Source organism: Leptonychotes weddellii, chromosome 4 (assembly GCF_054177405.1).
Source record: "Leptonychotes weddellii isolate Sample4059 chromosome 4, ASM5417740v2, whole genome shotgun sequence".
NCBI lineage: Eukaryota > Metazoa > Chordata > Mammalia > Carnivora > Phocidae > Leptonychotes > Leptonychotes weddellii.
In genome coordinates this window covers 135,931,929-135,951,526 of record NC_138372.1, presented here as the reverse complement: position 1 = coordinate 135,951,526, position 19,598 = coordinate 135,931,929, and the positions used below count along the sequence as shown (strand labels likewise).

Sequence of the window (19,598 nt, the reverse complement as noted above, 5' to 3'; positions counted from 1 at the left end):
TTTTCATTTTTGCCCCCAATGTGACTTAACCGGAAACTCCCCTGTATTTAGGGCACCTGACTGGGGCATGTGCTCCTTGGCCTGGGCTGGAAAGACGACGGTCCAATCCTCCCTCTCCAATCCCCTTATTAGTCAGTCACCAGCTGCTGCAGGACCTCCTGCCAGACATGCGACAGTGCTGCTGATGAGCTATGGCCTTCTTTGAGTCCATTATGCTCTACTCACATCTTCCTAAAGAACCACTAGGGAATACCCTGAAAACTTGATTACCTTTTATTAGGGAAACACCCTGGACTACTTCATGGCATCTAAAACATACCTTGGCCTCATTAGCAAATCATTCCCCACTTGGTAAGATTTTCCAAACATGTTTCCAAATTCTGGGGCACTTATGATTCTCTATACACCATTATATACGAGATGCAGGGAGCAATGGCTAATAAGCTGAACAACAGAGTCAGGGGCAGAAAGGATTTCTGAGGGCAGGAATAATGAGTCAAAGCTAACAAGATGAAACCTAATTGGTATAAATGTCAAGCCCTGCACACAAGGCTCAAAAACCCAAGTGTATAAGCCATAGGAAAAGAACATCTGGATTGACAACCAGTCATGTGATAAAATCTCAAGGCAGGATGGCAGATCCCAAGCTTTGCACGTTGTCCCCCAGGCTTCCAGTGCTGGCGCCTGTGAGATCCCCTAATCAATCCCAGTCTCAGAATCGAAGTTCAGCCACAGCACAGCTCCTAACACAGCACCGAGTTCCCTCCACCTGGTGCCTCCACTAGGGAGTGAAACCAATTTGCCAACCTGACACTTTGCAATCAGGCCCATTAGATCCCCTGCCCCCATCTTAATGCCCCAACCATCTCATCAATGGCTTTCCTCACCTGAGAGAATAGAGAGACTCTCCTGACCAATGGAACTCACGCTTCCCCTCTTTACAGAAATTTCCTATTCATGAATATTTTGGTGAGCTTCCTTGATCAGAGTCACCGTAGCTGAATGTGGCAGCTGTAAGTTCTCAGGATGCTGTTTCAGCAGAGCAATTTCTTCAAAAGCCACCACTCTAAGGTTCACTGACAGCAAGGTCAATAATGTTCATGGGAGAATGAACTAATGAACACTTTAGCCCAGCACTCCATGCCCTCTACCCTATACCCCAGTGATATCAAATGGTCTGTAGTTCCCTACATCCTGTCTGGGCTGCCTCTTCAGCTTAAGACTCAACCCTGTGGTCACCTATTTTTTGAAAACCCTTCTTAGATGCCCAGCCCTCCAACACTGGCCAAAATCAGGCCTTCCTCTGAGCCTCCTGGTACCTGCCCCATTTACCTCTATCTGCGCATGTTCCTCCCAGCATCTCATGCATGGGGCTACCCAACCACAAGTGGCATCTTCTATGAATCCCTGGTACCCACATAGTGTCAGGCGTGATGCTCCATCATCCCTTTGATGTGCACTTATGACTGGGAGGGGTGGGAAGGCAGGGAAGAGAGAAGGTGCAGATCCCCCTCCATGAGCTGGGAGAGCTGGTCAGTGGAGATATAATATAGAACACCCACAGCAGTATCCTCAATGTCTTGATGACATCAGAGACAACTCGGGTGTGTATTTAAAATGCTAAGCCCCAGGCAGCACACTTGACCCAGTGAATCTGAAACTCTGGGGCTTGTGCCCAGTAATCTGCACTTGTAATTCCTTCAGGTGATTCTTGGACACAAGGCATCTGAGAACTCTATCCCAAGGGGCATGTGAGCCAGGGAGACCCTGGCGACAGATCCAAGAGTCCAGAGGAGAAGACGGTATCAGGGGACCCCTTCCTAAGATCAGGAGAGACCTTATAAATATGGCGACCATACATCCTGGGTTTTTTCACGTGTTCTGATCCACATTCTGTGCGAATGTTAGATCCTGTTCATGTCAGATATGTCCTGCCTTTCAATTAGGTTCAGAAAATAAATAAGGGAGGCACCATTGTTACCCCCAATTCTGAGGCTTAGAGTTTGAATACCCAGACCACTGGGATGGGACAAATGAGTGGCGGTGGAATGCAGATTTAAGACCCACGCCAGTCTGACACTAGTACCTGTGTCCTTGTGGCCCCTGCTTCCCAGTAGGTGACCTAATGTAAAGAGTCTCCTTTGAACAGGAAAATGTCCCAGAGAAGAGCCTTACCCAGCGACCCTCCTCATTGCCAGTTAACACATTTTTCCCTGGACAAAATCTCAGGAGGACTGGCAGCAGGGACTGGACAAGCCCCAGGAGTTAAAGGTCAACTCAAGACACATCCCCCTCGTGTACATGTCCTCTTCACTCTCTGCCCTGGGCCAGCTCCTGGGAAGCAGCACCATGCCTTAGCCCCCCGGATTCACCTGCTGCGCCCTTCTGTGTCCAAAAGTGCCTTCTGCATCACCAGGCAAGGCGGACAGTAAGCACTATTAATGACAGCGTGCAATGATGTCATCCCACAAACACCATACTTACCAGCCTGCAAACCCACAAAACAGTAGGACAAACCTCCGAGGTCACAGCTGCGCTTTATTCATCTTCGTGTCACCCATGCCTCGCTCAGGGCTGGTACCCAGAAGGTAGTGAACTGAAGGCACTATGGGCAAAATACAGTCTTAGGAAGGGATCCCCTGATACCGTCTGGAGCTGTGGGGATGCTGACAGGGAGAAGATGCAGTCCCTGGCCTCAGAGGGCTACCATCTGGGGTTTCGGTGAGACAAGCATACAGAAGCTTGCAGAATGAGGCAGGGGAAGGTGAATCATTAGTTGGTAATCCTGGTCATAACATACGCTTAGCCAGAAGAGCCTAACCCTCGACCATAAAGAATAGTCGCCAGAGACTAATTCTGAACGAGGAGACACGAACAGCAAAAATATAGAACAAATACATGCTCTACCTCTTGGCCAACTCCTGAGGAGAAGAGTAACAAGTACATCCAGATGGAGGGGATTTCCATGGACTTCCCCCTCTGCCCCCATTCACCCTGCTTTGAATGCCTGGTTGGGGAAGAAGGTAGAAGATGGCTAGGGGAAAGGAAATAGGGGCTTCAGAGCCCCTCTAGTTTTCTTTTCCCTTCTGTGTGTTCTTTACCATAGGCCTGCTTGTCCCATTGAGCTGTGCCAAAAGCAGTGGATACCACTCAAGACGCCACGTACCACGTGCTTCTCTCAAGAACGCATGAGATAGGGTCAGAATGTCAACCCTTATTCTATTTAGTTCTTTCCAACACCCACAAAGCAGAACCAAAGTCCACGGGCTGCAGCTGAAATTTCAGTACTGTCAGGTTTGCTCTGCGGACACTTTTTCAGGCTACTATCACGGAGAACATTTGCAGAGCAGACAGAGATGAATGTGGCTGGGGGAGATGGATGCTCTCTGGCTCTGGAAACACACCCTGGGAAGCTTTCATGCAAAAATATATTCTCCAATGTCACAAGGAGATTTTTTTGTTGTTCCTTTTTAAAGAAGGTTCTGGTGAATGAGCTTGCATCTTTTGGGTAGCAAGGAGGGATTCTGGATTGACACCAGCTTAAATTTCAGTCGTCCTGCTGACTGTCATAAATTCCTTTAGGAGCACAACTCGGTAAGGCCCTCGGGGAGTGTGCACCAAGGAGCCAACAAAATGGAAAAGAAAACAAGCAAAACCATGCCACATCACACCAGCCTCCTTTAGTAACTGTTACATGAGCTGAAAGAAAAGACATCATACGAGGCTCAACAACTGGGGTTTCCAGAACCCTGGACAATTTTCTTTGCAAAGGAGCCAAAGAGAAAGCTGCCCCAGTTTAGCCCTGGAGAAAACAAATTCCAATGAACTGAATTTCCTTGCAAGGTACAGAAGTTTGCTAAAGTTTCACTAAAAAAAAAAAAAATGCCCCCTCACAACTTCTCTTAGAGTTTGTCATACAAACAGGCATTCTCCCAATTGATAAAGTATAAAGAAGCCCTGAAATAATCAATGGTTTTAAAACTCATTGAGCTTGACTGAATAGGTTCAGAGTAAGTTTGGTATTCTCCATCAAAACCCCTCTCACTGTCTTTCTTCCTTTCTCAAATTGAGAAATGCTTCATATCTTAAAATCGTAAACTACACACACACACAGACACACACACACACTCATACAAAACCTGCCCTCCCCCCAGTACGAGATAGTGGAGAAAGTACTGGGGAACAGGTGATTTCTTCTCTCTGCAAAGTGGAAAACAGCGTAGGCAGCTTGAAAGAATCAACTGGTTAACTTAATAAATTGAGCAATTGCCTCCTCTGCTTTCTGGTAGTTCAGCTAATGGAAGTCAGGAGCCAAGCAGAGAGACCTGTGAAGAGCGATGCAGGGTCAGGTCGAGATACCAGCCAGGAAAAGGAGGCTCTGAGGCAGAGTCTGGCACACCTGTCCCTGGAAGGGGAGGGGGTGGGCACGCATGGAGGCAAGGGGCAGAAGGTTTCCACAGCCCTGTACCAGCAAAGACAAAGTTGCTCTTTGGAGTCACCTCTTTCATCATTTTGGTTTGGCTGAGTTATGCCAAGAACCCGCCTTCTTTGTGCTATGTGCTGGGGATACAGTACGAGAACCAACCTCAGCCTGGGAGGACCTTACAACCTTTGAAAGGAGACCGATTCATAAGATTCATGAAAAACATAAGCAACGAGAGCCTGGAGGAGGACACTGATCCCAAGATGGTGGACAGGGAGATTGCTGGAGAAGCTGATGGGTACTATGTTATTTTAAAATATTATTCTCTGATTATCGGAGGAGCAGGTGTTGGCCAGGCAAAGTTGGGCTGGGTGCTTTAGGCAAAGGGTCAGTGTGAGCAAAGGCGTGGAGGCTGGAACCGAGTAGGGCACCTGTGGGCACAGGTGACTGCATGGGGTATGTTTTGGCAGGATCTCAAAGGACACGATGGGGATGACAGGGCCATGGAGGGAGGGCTGCATGTGCCTCCTATTAAGAAGTTGGACTTCATGGGCCGCCTGGCTGGCTCAGTTGGTAGAGCATACGACTCTTGATCTTGGGGCTGTGAGTTCAAGTCCCACGTTGGGTGTAGAGCTTACTTACAAAAAAAAAAGAAGTTTGGACTCCATTAAGGAGCCAGTGGGGATCCACTGAAGGGTCTTACATGTGCTATCATCCTCCTTTAGGGCATATCCTAAGGGCTCCTGAGTCAGCCCAGACTTCACTCTTCTTCATCCCTGACCCAACCCAGAACCAGTCTCTCCAGGCCCGCACCCCTTGCTTTCCCTTCCATTCAAGAACCCAGTCTGGTCTCAGATGTAAATTAATGTCTTCCATGTATAAAGTAATAGAGAAGGCACCAGAGAGAATTTTAAGACAATTCCTTCATCTTTAGGAGTTGAGTTTCTGCCCCTTTGTTAGCTAACCCTGGAGCGAGTCTACCCAAAGGACTTTCAGTGGTGGAGCAGGGAGCTTAGGTCAGCAGCTGGGCCCTCCAAACTCATCTCTCTTAGGTGTCCCAACTTCTCCACCTCTAGCACTCAGCCTGGTTAATTCAGATTTCAAATGAAATAACTATTGATTGAATGTCAGTTGGCACTCGGCATTGACTCTCACCTCTCTCAGGAGGCTTCCAGTACTGCAGAAATGAAAAAGACAAGAACCATACTTCCCAGACGCCCTTGCCGCTAGGGTTTTGGGTAACAATTAGGTACCACCAATTAAATATACTCACAAAGGAGGAAGCAAAGGGAAGGCTGCTTCTGCTGGCAAGTAGGGCTGTAGAGCGACAGGCTTGGTGTTCTAGTATCTGCTCACCAGCTTCATAGATGCCGTTATGGTGGCAGTAGCATCCTGATTCCAGCCATGAGTTCTTGTGTGATGGCTCTGAATTCCACTTCTCCGACCTTTCCAACAGTTACGTAAGTACCTCGCTCCCAGTACGAAATCCCTTTCTGCTTAAAATGCCTAGAGAGCTTTGTTTCCCGCACTGGTGGTGCCCTCAACTCCTCAACATGTCTGCCTTCTTGCCACTCACTCATCCGCCGTGGATTCCAACTGAGCGCTCAAAACACACTGGAACAAAAAAACACAACTGAGCATGCTCAGGCCTCTTCACAGAGCTCACCTGACAGTCTAGTTGCTCCAAGCTTTGTGGAAGTAGGGCCAACTCTCTTCCCCTCCCCTGAAACCTCTGCATGCCTCTCCATCCTTCTCTCCACAGTGACTCCCCCAGGCACCTAGACTGTTCTCATTCTCCAACTCCTTTGGAAACTGTCCTCTCTCCACTTTGATACAATGCTTCATTTCCTCCATCCTTATTTAACTTGGCCTAGGCCTCCACTCCCTAAAATACACTGAGACAGTGTATTACACAAAAGGAAAACTATTGAGCCAGCTATTTGTGTCCTCATCACTCACAGCGCTTGGGGGAACACTCAGCTCCAGCTGGTGTACTCAACTGCATTAAGCTTAACGCCCTATGTTAGGGTTGCCATGGAAGCCAGGAATAACATTTCAAGCATCCCTCACAGCCTTGGTGACTTTGGTTTCTAGGCTGTTCTACAAATAGTCTTTCTTGCAGCTGATCATTAAAATGAAGATCAGTTAATAAGACAGCATGTTTAATGAACTAAAATGGTACTTGTTACAGACCTGATAATCACAAAGTACTTAGGATACACATACTTTAAAACTAAAAAGGGGGGCACCTGGGTGGTTCATTCGGTAAGTGTCTGACTCTCGGTTTCAGCTCAAGTCATGATCTCATGGGTTGTGAGATTGAGCCCCCACGTCAGGCTCCGTGCTTAGCAGAGAGTCTGCTTGAAAATGCTCTCTCTCTGCCCCTCCCCCACTTTCGTGCATGCTCTTTCTCTCTGTAAAATAAATAAATCTTCAAAAAAACTGAAAAGGGACCTTAAAGACTGGATTAAATTTCCCTATTCCACAAATGGAGAATATAGATCATGCGGTAAAATGGTAAGGCAGCCTCCTGACTCTCAGGCCACCCCCGTTCCCTCATCCAACACACACTTCCCATCCTGGGTAAGTTACCTGCTCTAACTTCAGTTTCCTCTTCTACCAAATGGGGACAATGACTCATAGGGTTGTCATGAGGATTAAGTAAGTTAATGTGTGTAAAGTACTTAGAATGGTGCCTGGCACAAAGTAAGAGTCAAAAAAATCACTTATTATTGTTGTTATGATTATTATTATTCCCACCTGGTATTATGTTGAAGGCTATATGGAAGCAACAGGGCATAGCACAGAAATCACTGGCCTGGGAGTCCAGAGATTCATGGTCTGGTCCCTGCTCTGCCATTAGCTAGGTGACATTAGCCACATGACCTTCTTCTTTTTTGGCTATGTCACTTTGATCTCTAGGGTTGAACTAAATGACACCTCGGTTCCTTTCCAGTTCTAGTTGGGTCTAGTTTACACCATGGTGTTAAATAAGTTAAATAGAACTGTTCCTTGACCTTTATAAATGGTTATATCCATATCTATAATGATAGCTAATATTTATTGAGCAATGGTTATATATCAATAAAATGCTAAATGTTGAACGTGTATTAACTCCTTATTTTTCACAACAACCCGTTGTCCCATTTAACAGCTGGGAAAACCGAGGCACAGAGAGTTTTGAGTAATTTGCCCAAGGTCACATTGTTAGAAAGTGGTAGAGCCAGGATTTGAATGCAGGAATCTGAGTCTAGAACTCATACTCTTCATGATTATTCTACAGGAAACAACAAACTTACACACCACAACTAGACAAGGGTGCAAGCTGCATGACTTTATATTACATTAATGTTCCTAGTTGTAACTGTAGGGAACTCTGCTGGCTATATCTATAAATTCCCAGTAACTGGAACTGTTCAAGAAGGTTTTGGGAGACTTGCCACAAAATAAAATAATCCTTAGTCCTTCATACACTCCAGAGACGCTCACCTCCACCAACATCCCTCACTGCAATGATGGCATTAGCTTCCCAACTGGCATTTACCTTTGCCCTTCTACAAACTGTTCTCAGTCCAGCAGCCACAGTGATTCTTTTTTTTTTTTTTTTATTCATGAGAGACGAGAGAGAGAGAGAGGCAGAGGGAGAAGCAGGCTCCCAAGGAGCAGAGAGCCCGATGCAGGACTCGATCCCAGGACCCTGGGATCATGACCTGAGCCGAAGGCAGACGCTTAACCATCTGAGCCACCCAGGTGCCCCACAGTGATTCTTTAAACTCAAGTGAAATCACCCACTCCTTTGTTTAAAACCCTCCCATGGTTCCCATCTTTCTCAGAGAAAAGCCCAAGTCCTACACATGGCCTCCAAAGGCCCGCATGTTACTTCTCCAAGCCACATTACACTGGCATTGCAATTCTAAACATTTCAGGCATGCTTTTAGCACTGTTCCCTCAGCCTGGAACATTCTGGATTCAGTGATTTATCCCCTCACCCGCCTTCGGGTGCCTGTGGAAAGCGCCCCCCTCTCAGTGAGGCCTCCCCTAACCCCCGTCACAATCTAAAATTCCCCACCCCCACTCCCAGCACTCCTATCCCTCTTTCTGGCTTTATTTTTCTCTGTAGCATTTACCAACTTCTCTCATATATATTTTACTTATTTATTTTTTATTATCTGTCTCTTCTATTGGAATACATGATCCATGAGGTCAGGGATTTTTGCCTATTTTGTTCCCTGCTGTGTTCCCAAGACCCCCACTGCTAGGTGACTCAACTCTTTGTGAGATGAATGAATGAAAGGATGAAGGAATTAGTACATATCTGGGCATCTGTGACACAAGAAACCAGTATCGGACTGTGACTTGAAGAGTTCTTAGAACTCTCTTTCATCTCTCAAAGGTTAGTCCTGGAAAAAAAGACTTGAAGCAAAATGACTGGATATTTATATTTCTAAAATTATATAGAAACAGGATTAAATCTACTCCTGCAGAAGAGAACCTCTGAGAATCCAACAGACAAGGGCAAAAATAAGCACATACTACTCTCATAACATAAACTGTTTAAAAAAATGTTTAAAGGTTGGGGATGGATGTTTACTCGAACTCTTGAGGCCAAACCAGTACCAAAGGATGGAAATTATAGGATCAATCTCAGCATGCTACAGAATAAGGACATTATGTATGGATTTCAGCCAGCTATGTTTCAAGATTCCTAGAAAAATTCATAGAGCATTTACTATACAAGTTTTAAATTGCATTAAATACATTTAAATTGCATTTAATACATTTCCATTTATCATATAAGGCTCAAATTGCAAACAAAACAATCTAACAAACAAAAAAATCCAGTAATAAAGTTTAAGGCTTTGACATTCTTTTTTAGTTTTTTTAATGTGCACCAACCATTTGGGTAATTCTTTTTCTTGTCCTCTCATCTCTCAACTTAATTATTACTGCCTTCTATCTATTTTGTGTACTTTCAAGAAAATGGCTTAACACAGTAGAGTAGACAACACTAGTGGTTGACTATTTAAAATTCATTTCTCTCCCCCACCCCTTCCTGCTCCCTTGCTTAAGATTTCAAGCAGCAAAGAGGTGGCCATGAGCTCCATGAGGGCAGGTCCCACCCCACCAGGAAGGAGTCCTTACTGAACAAAGCCAGTCATGGTTATCCCACTCCCAGACTGGGTAGTTAGAATGAGCATGCGATCCAGTTTTGGCCAGTGGGGAGTAAGGGAAACTCCCATGAAATTTCTAGAAAAGATTTTGGTCTCTGATAAAAGGAACGAACCAAGGGATGAAAAAGTCCTCTTTCTTTTCTTTATTTTCTTCCTGACTTGACCATGGTCATGGAATAAAGTGATATCTGGAGCTGCAGCAGTCATCTTGTGACTACAAGGCAAAAGCCTAAGGAAGGAAAGCCAATCTCCTGGGATGACAGAGCTGAAATCTAAAAGGAGCTCTGGTCTCAATGACAAAGCTGAGCTACCACCACCGACTGGGAATCACTGACCTCCAGACTTCTTGTGAGATACTTAAATATCTTTTCATAAAACCACTGTTAGCTTAGCTTAAGCCAATTGCAAAAAGAAATCCAGAGATTTCTCTGCTGATACCAAGCTTGCTGCAGAGTAGCTGCTCAATAAAAATGTATGCCATGTGTGAAGGAATGATTCTGATGGTACAGATTTTGACATTTAAAAAAATTAAATGTATTCAACTCTTTTGCTAAGTGTGCATATTTTCTAAAATGCTCATATAATCAACTTGATAGAGGTTCTTCTCTAAGACCAATATCTGATTTAAGGTTTAAAGAAAAAAATGCTGTTTTTTATCTAAATTAGTAAATGCTCAAATAGATAAATACATATTAATAATACTAGTAATATTAATAAATGTCACCTCTCACTATTCATTCAGTATACATTTATTGAGAGGCTACAATGTCAGATGCTTTAGACCCAGAGATGAAAAGACCTAATTCCTAGATTTAAAGATGTCACAGTAGAGAGGGCTCTGTTATTTCCACTTTGCAATGTACAAAGTGTTTTTTAAGAATAACTTTTAAAATAGATAATCACAACAACAGGCATTTACTGAATGCTAACTCTGTGCCAGGCTCCATGCCAGCCATTTATCTGCATGTCCACTCATTATTACTGCCATTTTACAAGGGGGACAACTGGTGTAGAGGGTGGCTCTGTTACTTATTCATGGTCACACAGTGGAAAGCCAGCATTCACGTTTATTAAATGTCAGCTACTGTTATTTTTAAAACCAAGCTGACAAGTGTTTTTTCAGGTGTGGGAAGATCCAAGAGCCACAGCTGATTGGAAGCTTGTAAGAAAATGGGTTGAGGAGATTATTAGGAAAAAGGAAGACATCTTGGGCTCTCTGCAGAGCTGGAGGCTCCCGATCAGGAACGACAGTTCAGGACACCATTCTGTATTTAAAGGAAACATAGGCAGGGTTCTTTTCCCCTCCTGAACTTTAACCTGTAAACCAAACTATCAGTTGAGCATCTCCAAGGGATGTCCCTTTGGATACCCCTTAGACACTCCAGCTGAACATGGAGTTTGAGCTCACACAAGGCACTCAGTGTTTGTTGAATGAATAAAGATTTAGCTGCTGTGGTTGTGTGTGGTAGTTTTACGTGACAGCCATTTGCGGACAGGGATTATGTCTGTCTCTTCTGCATCTGGGGCTTGCCTCAGCTTCAGTGGCTGGTTGGTTGATGGTTTTATTCCAGCCCGGATTCAGTTTGACCACTGGCTGGGGCAAATGTCTACATGAGAAGAAACTATGTGGTAGGAGGAGAAAAGAGCTCCTCTGAGCCCCAGGAGACTTGGTCCTAAGCCGTAGGTGCTGCTGTGAATCGCTTCACTTTGAACAAGTAACAGTATCTCTGGGCTTTGGTTCCTTCATCCTAGTTTCTTAACCTTTATTTGTACCAAGGACTTCCATGGCAGTGTGGTAAAGCCCATGACCCCTTCTCAGAATAAACTTGTTAAATGCCTAACAGAAAATGCCACACCCACTAGGATGGCAACTATTTAAAAAATGGAGAATAACAGGTGTTGGTAAAAATATGGACAATTTGGAACCCTTGTGCATTGCTGGTGGGAATGTAAAATGGTGCAGCCACTGTGGAATACAGTTTGGCAGTTCTTCAAAAAGTTAACTGTAGATGGGGCGCCTGGGTGGCTCCATCGCTTAAGCATCTGACTGTTGATTTCGGCTTAGGTCATGATCTCAGGGTCGTGAGATCGAGCCCCGGGTCAGGCTCCATACTGGGTGTGGAGCCTGCTTAAGATTCTTTCTCTGCCTCTCCCTCTGCCCCTCTGCCCTTCTTCCCACCCCTGACCCCACTTACACGCTTGTGTTCTCTCTCGCACGTGAAAAAAGTTAAACATAGAATTACCATATTTCTCAGTAATTTCATCCTTGATATATATCCAAGAAAAATTGGAAGCAGGGACTCAAACAGATACTTGCAGGCCAGTGTTCATGCCAGCATTATTTACAATGGCCAAAAGGTAGAAACAACCCGTGTCCATCCATAGATGAATGGATACACATATAATGGAATTTTATTCGGCCATAAAAAAGAAGTTCTGACACCTGCTACAACATAGATGAACCTTGAAAACGTTATACTAAGTGAAAAAAGTCAGACACCAAGGCGCAAATATTATATCACTCCACTTATATGAGGTATCAAGAATAGGCAAGTCCATAGAGACAGGAAGTAGAAAAGAAGTTCCTGGGGAAAGGGAAGATGGGGAATTACTTCCTAACAGGTAGTTTCTGTTTGCGATGAAAGAAAGTTCTGGAAACAGACGGTGATGATGGCTACACAACAATGTGAGGGTTCTCAATGCCACTGAATTGTACACTTCAAAATGTTTAAGATGGTTAATCTTACATTATGTGTCTCTATTACAACAAGAAACAAACAAGTAAATGCAAAGGGTAAGAAAGGAGGCCAATTATTTGAACTTCAGTTATCAAGATATTTAAAGTGTTATACTATAGGGATATAGTAACATATGGACTTTAAAAAATAACACTGAATAACAAGGTCGATGGGGCACCTGGGTGACTCAGTCAATCAAGCGTCTGCCTTCGGCTCAGGTCATGATCCCAGGGTCCTGGGATCGAGCCCTGCGTCGGGCTCCCTGCTCCGAGGGGAGCCTGCCTCTTCCTCTCTTCCCCGCTCATGCTCTCTCTCACTATCTCTGTGTCTCTCAAATAAATAAATAAAATCTTAAAAAAAAAAAAAATAACAAGGTCAAAAGGGAGGTCTCCTAACTAGTGTAATTTCAAAGTAGCGATGCATGTCAGCCGTATTTTGAATTATCTCTGACTACATAATGTGCCCTGAAAATATCTGTGGTCTCTGCTGGTGACACAGAGCTGCCACTCCTCCTGTGGTTTGTGGTTTACAATCATAATAGAAGGAAATGCTCAATTGCAGTTAGAGGTTGGTGAAAAAGTATGTAATTTTTTTCCCATCCAAATTATGGGCCCAGTGAAGTCTGTCCAAGGACTCTGTTGGTCCATGGCCCCCAGGCTAAAAACCTCTCAACCAGATGATCTCTAAACTCCCTTCTAGGTAAACTGGTGTCATCTAGGAGTGGCTTCAGGCTTCATCTCTACATCATGAATAAATTAACATCTCTGATCAGATTTTTTCTTATCTGGGAGAACTGTCATCAAATCCACCTCTCAAGGGCTTTGTGAAGAAAAGGGAGATAGGGCAAGCAAAAGGTACTTTCAAAAACTGTAGAGCTCTCTTACAAACGCTAGGTATTACCAGAAAAACCTAAGAGTCAATAGAGACTTCTTCTCCCATCCCCAGCACATCATCCCCCCAGGTCTCAATGTTCCTTCAGAATTTTGGTAGGAGCTTTGTGAACTATGGGAACAGAACCCTGAGCACTTTTTGTTGAAGAATACCATGCCCTGTGTTAAAAATAGTGTTATGACCTGTATTTTGTATGTATGCTGATAGATTTGAAAATACAGACAAATTAAGGAAAACGCCAATACCAAAACAGACTCAAGAAGAAATAGGAAACCCAAATAGACTCATGACTGTTAAAAAAAAAAATCGAATTCGTTGTCAGAAATATCCTCTCTACAGAAGGCATCAAGCCCAGATGGCTTTGTGAGTAAGTTCCACTGGCTCTGGAGCCCCTCCTCTCACGCATCCCATACAAATTTCCCCCCCAAAGACCCATGCTGCCTGCAACTGGGGAATTTGTCTCAAACCCCAAAACATGACAGGTAGGGAGCCAGATGGGACTCTGCAGCATCATCAACACCCAAAACAATGCTGTCCTCACACACTGTAGATCCTCAATGTATATCTGTTCGATGGGTGAATAAATGATAAAACTGAGGCAAATCATGAAAGAAAAAAATAATGTATTAGAGCTAAACGATTTGGGTACAGAAAAACAGCTAGGTAGAATTGATGACTTTCCTATTCCTCTTCATTTTGGAGATAAATTCAAGTTTGCCTGGAGCAGGGGGGTGGAGGAGCCTGCTTCCTTCAGTAGATGGGACCATCACACAGGACAGCCACAGGGAGTCTGACCATCTGGGCACCTATGGATAAATGGTACCCTCTAGGAGGAAGGCATGCTTCCCAGGCTACCCCAGCAATGAGTGCCAAACATTGAAGGATGCTGCATCTTTCACTTGGCCCAGCACAGCGCTTGTAACCTGGGGATCCTCAGGACATACTCATTCAGTGAATGGATCCCATCGACTGGAACAAGCCTTAGTGTCAGGGCCGGGGAATTAAGAGCTAGAGATGGAAAGCAGCCTCTCACAGCCTTTGCCAGGTCTGAGCCCTCTGGATGGGATTCTTCCCCAGTTTACGTTATGGTCCAACCTGACTTTAAAGGCCTCTGAGACTCATTCTCCCTAGGCTTCTCATGGCCCAAATGCCCCACACGGCACGTAATGCATCCTGCCTTTCTGAAGGCCCCTCCTGGCCCTGAGCCCCTGTCGTCAGATGCCTACATTCCTCTTATTTCTCCCCTGCATCAGCTCCTTGTACATCTGGCCATCAGCTTCCTCTTTGATGTTCTCAGGCCTTGGCTGGCTACGGCCTTAAGATAATTTCTCCCTCCTCCTCCTTTCCCAGACCCACCATCCTCTGAGCAGCCAAAATACACACATGGCCCTCCTTTCATCTTTCCCTATAAATCAGCCTCCTCTGGATATACTGAAAGAAGACTGCTCTGAGCTGGTGGTTCTCATTCTTGGCTTTTGAAAAATCTTACTCGGACTTGGCTTCGTATCCTGGCTACGCTACACTCGTTTCTCATCTCCAGCTCTAGGATGTTGGCTGTCCAACCCACCATGTTCATCCGACCTGCTTTAAAGGACAGAGACATCCATATCTCTGGAGTCTTTGAGCGTGCTTCCCCGGCGTGTGTCAGTAACGTTCTATCTATCACCCTGAAATGGGAATACATGGCGAATCAGAAAGGAAAAAAAACTATTTAGGAAGGTGTCAGAGAAGACGTATTGCCCCCCACAATTCATAAGTTGAAGTCCTAAACCCTAGTACCTCAGAATGTGAGTGTATTTGGAGATGGGGTCTTTAAAGAGGTCATTAAAGTTAAATGAGATCATTAGGGTGGGCTCTAATCTAATCTAACTGGTGTCCTTATAAGAAGAGGGAACTTGGAGGTAGACAGGTACAGAGGGAGGACCACGTGAGGACATGGGGCAACAGCAGTCCTCTGCGAGCCCTAGCCAAGAGGCCTCAGAAAAAAACATACCTTGCCAACACCTTGATCTTGGACTTCTAGGCTCCAGAAAGGTGAGAAAATAAATGTCTGGAGTTTAAGCCTCCCAATATATGGTGCTTTGTTACGGCGGCCCTAAGAAACTAATATACAACTCAAGTCTCTATAATATTTCCTCTCGCGAATACATGAAATATATATAGGTTGATCACTTGGGCAACTTTTTGAAATAGCTCCTCTTGTATTTTCAATAACTAAAGGTCATTAAATATTTAAACATGAACTTTTTAAAGTAAAGATGATTATTCTTTATAATCATTTCAAGAGAATATAAAATATTCTTTTAATATTTTCAGTGGGGACATAAAGATATAGAAAGCATTTTATCAAATTTGTAAATGATTATAAATTGCTCTGTTAAGGAGGGAAAAGATATTAATCAAGAATGAATAACTTAAATGAAGAAGATAAATTTAATACAAAAAATTTAAAATATCCTACTTAAGTTAAAAACACCTGCCCCATGATGGCTATTGAGCCACGCAGAGTAAGGGTCTAGTCATATTCGCTGACTGCAAGCTGTACATGAATTAACCAAAAAAGCAAATACAATTAACCTGTAATCATTCTTTTCATTCATTCAATTAACATTGCCAGAAGTGAAACCCAGGGATTCAACAAATTATATGTTGCCAGTCACTAAAAATTTCTCAGTTTCTCTCTTGCTTAAAATTTGTTATTGGAAAGGCTCCTAAGGCAGATTGTTCCTGGAAAGCAAATATTTAGCTTTTTTTTTTTTTTTTAATAGGGGAGAAAGTCCTTATCTCCTAGTTCAGTTCCTAATCCTGCAGGCAACTCCATACAATCTTGGACCATGAGGGTTCGCAGATTACAGACTTATTTAAGCCTCTACACACAAGGCTTTCCACATCCCTGAAGCCCGAGGAGGCAAGCTGTTTCCTTCCTGGGCTAATCTGGTGGCTACAGAATTTTGTATGGAAGGAAAACCTGTTTCCTTGAAAGCACAGGTGTTTGGTTCTCCACCTCCTCTTTAAGGTCTTGATAACAAGCCTGGACTCCTCCATAACACAGCCTTCAGAGAGCCCTTCGATTTTTTCAAGCGAAACATCCTCAGGCCTTTGGATCTTTTCCACATGCCCTGGCTTCGGAAACCTCCACCAGCTCGGCGGCTCCTCTCTGGCCACTCCTGTTCGCTCATTTGTTCGCTCACTTACTCCTCTAGGTGTCTATGGAGTACCTGCTGCGTACCTGGCACATTACTGATCCCTGCCACCGCAACACAGACGATGAAGCAGGCGATCGCCGTCCAGGCTGTAAGTGCTGCGCTGGGACGTAGGGCATGCTGGGGGGATGCATTGTTGGGGTATTAAATCCCGACCTAAAAGATCAGGACTGCTTCCACTGAGCCCTGAAAGATGAGTCCAATTGAGTTGGACAGAACAGAAGAGGTAGGTTTGCGGACAAGGGTTTGAACAGAGGAAAAGGCATGTTGTAGTTTCATATCCCACCTCTGCTGCTCAATGGTTATCTGACCTTGAGCAAGATATTTCACCTCTCTGAGCTTCAGTTTCTTCATCTGTAAAATGGGGATAGTAACACCGTGTGGAGTAAAGTGTGAACTGCCTCGTACAGTGCCTGACACGTAGTAGATGCTCCCCCACCCCCCCTAAAAAAAGACAGCCCTCATTATCATTACTTTAATTATTACCATGGGTTAGGGAGACCTGGGACATGATTGGCCAGAGGGGTAAGACTGTATGCCTTGCCCTCCAACGGGACAAGCCGTCAAGGAAGAGAAAAGAAGAGTGGCTATGTCACCCGCAGAGAGGATGCCCCCCTCCTGGGCAAACTGAGGATAGAACATCCTGGAACTGAAGAAGGAAATGAGGGAGGGAGGAAGAGCTTTAAGAGGGAGAAATAAAGGAGAGTTACAGAAAAGGAAGGGGATAAAGAGTTTAATAGAAAAGAGAAAGGAAGAAAGAAGGGGAGAGAGAGAATCTGTAGGAGAAAAAAAAAAATCCAGTTATTTATTCACTGGCTAGGAAAGCTTTTAACTTTGTAGCTTATTGGAAGTCAGATGCTAGGCCTTTTTTTTTTTTTTTAATTCTTCCAATATTAATTACAAGATAGGAATGAGGAATTCAGTTTATACAGGTTATTCAACGTGAACGGTAACAGAGGCATTGGTTTATACATAAAGCAGAGAGCACAGGCACAAAGAGAAGCGTTTCATGCATCTGGGCTGAGTAGCAGCCATGACAGTCCTCCCACCGAGTCCTTGTTCCCAGCTGCCATTGTATAGCACAGGATGCGTAGTGGAGGGCTGAAGATGGGGTGTGATCTCACTTCAAAGGACTTGATTTTTGAAAAGCCTCTGCTCTAGTGAAAACAATTTGATAAGCTCTACCCATCAAACTCCATTTTTATAATCAGTCCTGATGACAAAGACACACACCAGCCACTTGATTGTTTAGATGTGTGTTAATCACTCTGCTGGAAGAGGCTGGTTCCCTGCACAGTGGGGAGGCCCACCTTTGCCAGCTTCCGCTGGGTAGAAAAATGCCAGCAGCTTATTTTCAAAGCTTCAGAAGGGGTGGACCCAGCCTACAGTTAGTTTATCCTCTCCAACTGCAGTTTTCTTAGCCGATGTTACTCATCCCTGCATTGTGTTTCTGGCTTGTGCCTCACAGCATCTCCTCCTAAGATCTTTTCCTCCTGCCCATCCCCTTACCCTACCTTCTAGATTTCTCTTCTACAGTAATTCTCAAATTGAGATCTCCAGGAATACAACCTCTCAGGTTCCCAACCCAGACCTACTGAATCAAACACTCTGAGCTTAGGGACCAGTAGTGTGTGTTCTAACAAGCTTTCAGGAGCTTCTGATGCACAATAAAGTTTGAGAAACACTGCTTTGCTGCCTGATCCTACAGCTCCCTTACCCCTATGCCTGATCCTATTGCTCCCCACCCACCTGCCTGATCCTACTGCCCCCCATCCCCCTACCTGATCCTACTGCAAACGCACTCCCATGCCTAATCCTACTGCCCCATCACCCCCCTGCCTGATCCTATTGTCCCCAACACCCCCACCTGATCCAACTGTCCCCTCTACCTCCCTGCCTGATCCTACTACTCCACCCCAGCCCTCTGCCTGATACTGCCATCCTGCCCCCTCTCCCCTACTTGATCCTACTGCCCACCCTCCTACCTGATTCTACTTTCCCACCTCTTCTGTTTCAAAACCCTCCTCAGCCTCCAGGATATGGTTCCACCTTGGCTCTCCCACCGGGAGAAAGTCAAAGAAAGCCAAGGATTGCATTGGGGGTTTCACCACAGGAGCCAGAGAAGGGACATCAGGAAGGCATAGGAATTAGTGATGTCTTCACATCCTAGATGAGACCTGAAGATCACTGACTTCAACCGCTTCCCTTTGTAGATGAACAAACTGGAGGACAGAGCGAGTCGCCCAACGTCACCTGCTAAGTATAAGTGGAATCAAGACTGGAAGCCTCCAAATGGGGATGAAATCAGTCATCTGCACGTCTCATCCACTCAGGCATTCAATAAGTACCGAGCTTTGCTGTGGGCTGGACCCAACACCAGGGCTTGACGTCCGTGGACCCCAGGGGACATCATCCCCTAAGCCATGCATCTACTCCCTAAGAGGGGTGGGGGTGGGAGTGGGCACCTTTTTTTCCCTAGGTTTGCAGAAGCCTTGACAAGCTTGCCAAATTGCTTAACTTCTCTGAGCCTGGGCTTCCTCTCCTGCAAATGAGATAAACCAATAACCACCTTGCGGCGTTTTGTCTTTTTTCTCGTGGATTCAATGAGCTAGCATGTCCCTACTCACAGCAGGGGCTCCGTAATGAGAGTAGCCTCCAGAGGTGCTTTGAGACATGAAAAACGGTCTTTATCTTCAAAGGTTTATAGTCTAGAGGTAAAAACCAGGCAAGTACAAAAATAACTAGAGTAGGAATCCATCCTGGGTAAGTGCCACTATTACCCCTTGGAATATAAGGCAGACAAGGTTGACAGCTGAGCAGAGGACCGCAGTGGGCGTGGCCCATCCCAAGAGGGTCCTGCCTGGCTGGGAGAGGGAGGAGGCCGCATTTGAGCTGGCCCTGGCCAATCACAGGCCTTGGCCAAGGAAAGCTATTCCAGGTAGAAGAAAGAGGGTGAACAAAGCCCCCTGAAAGCTCAGGGAAGGAGACAAAAGTTCAAAACTTGATAAGGTGGCTCCTGGGCATATAAAACATGTGGCCTCAATAGGTCTGTCACTCCAGGAGCCAGAAACTCTGATGGCCTCTGGCATCTGCTGTTCCTTCCTCACTGAGGGCGCCAACGCATGTCAATCAGGAGGATTGTTTTAGGATGTGGAAATTCATTTGCTGGCAG

The 19,598-nt window shown here is 45.0% G+C and overlaps 1 protein-coding gene across 3 annotated transcripts in view; it reads right to left on the bottom strand.

The window, feature by feature from the left end:
* MATN2 (matrilin 2) overlaps positions 1-19,598 on the bottom strand; it is a 124,421-nt gene that overhangs the window by 89,950 nt on the left and 14,873 nt on the right. The gene's annotated exons all lie outside the window — the stretch shown is intronic.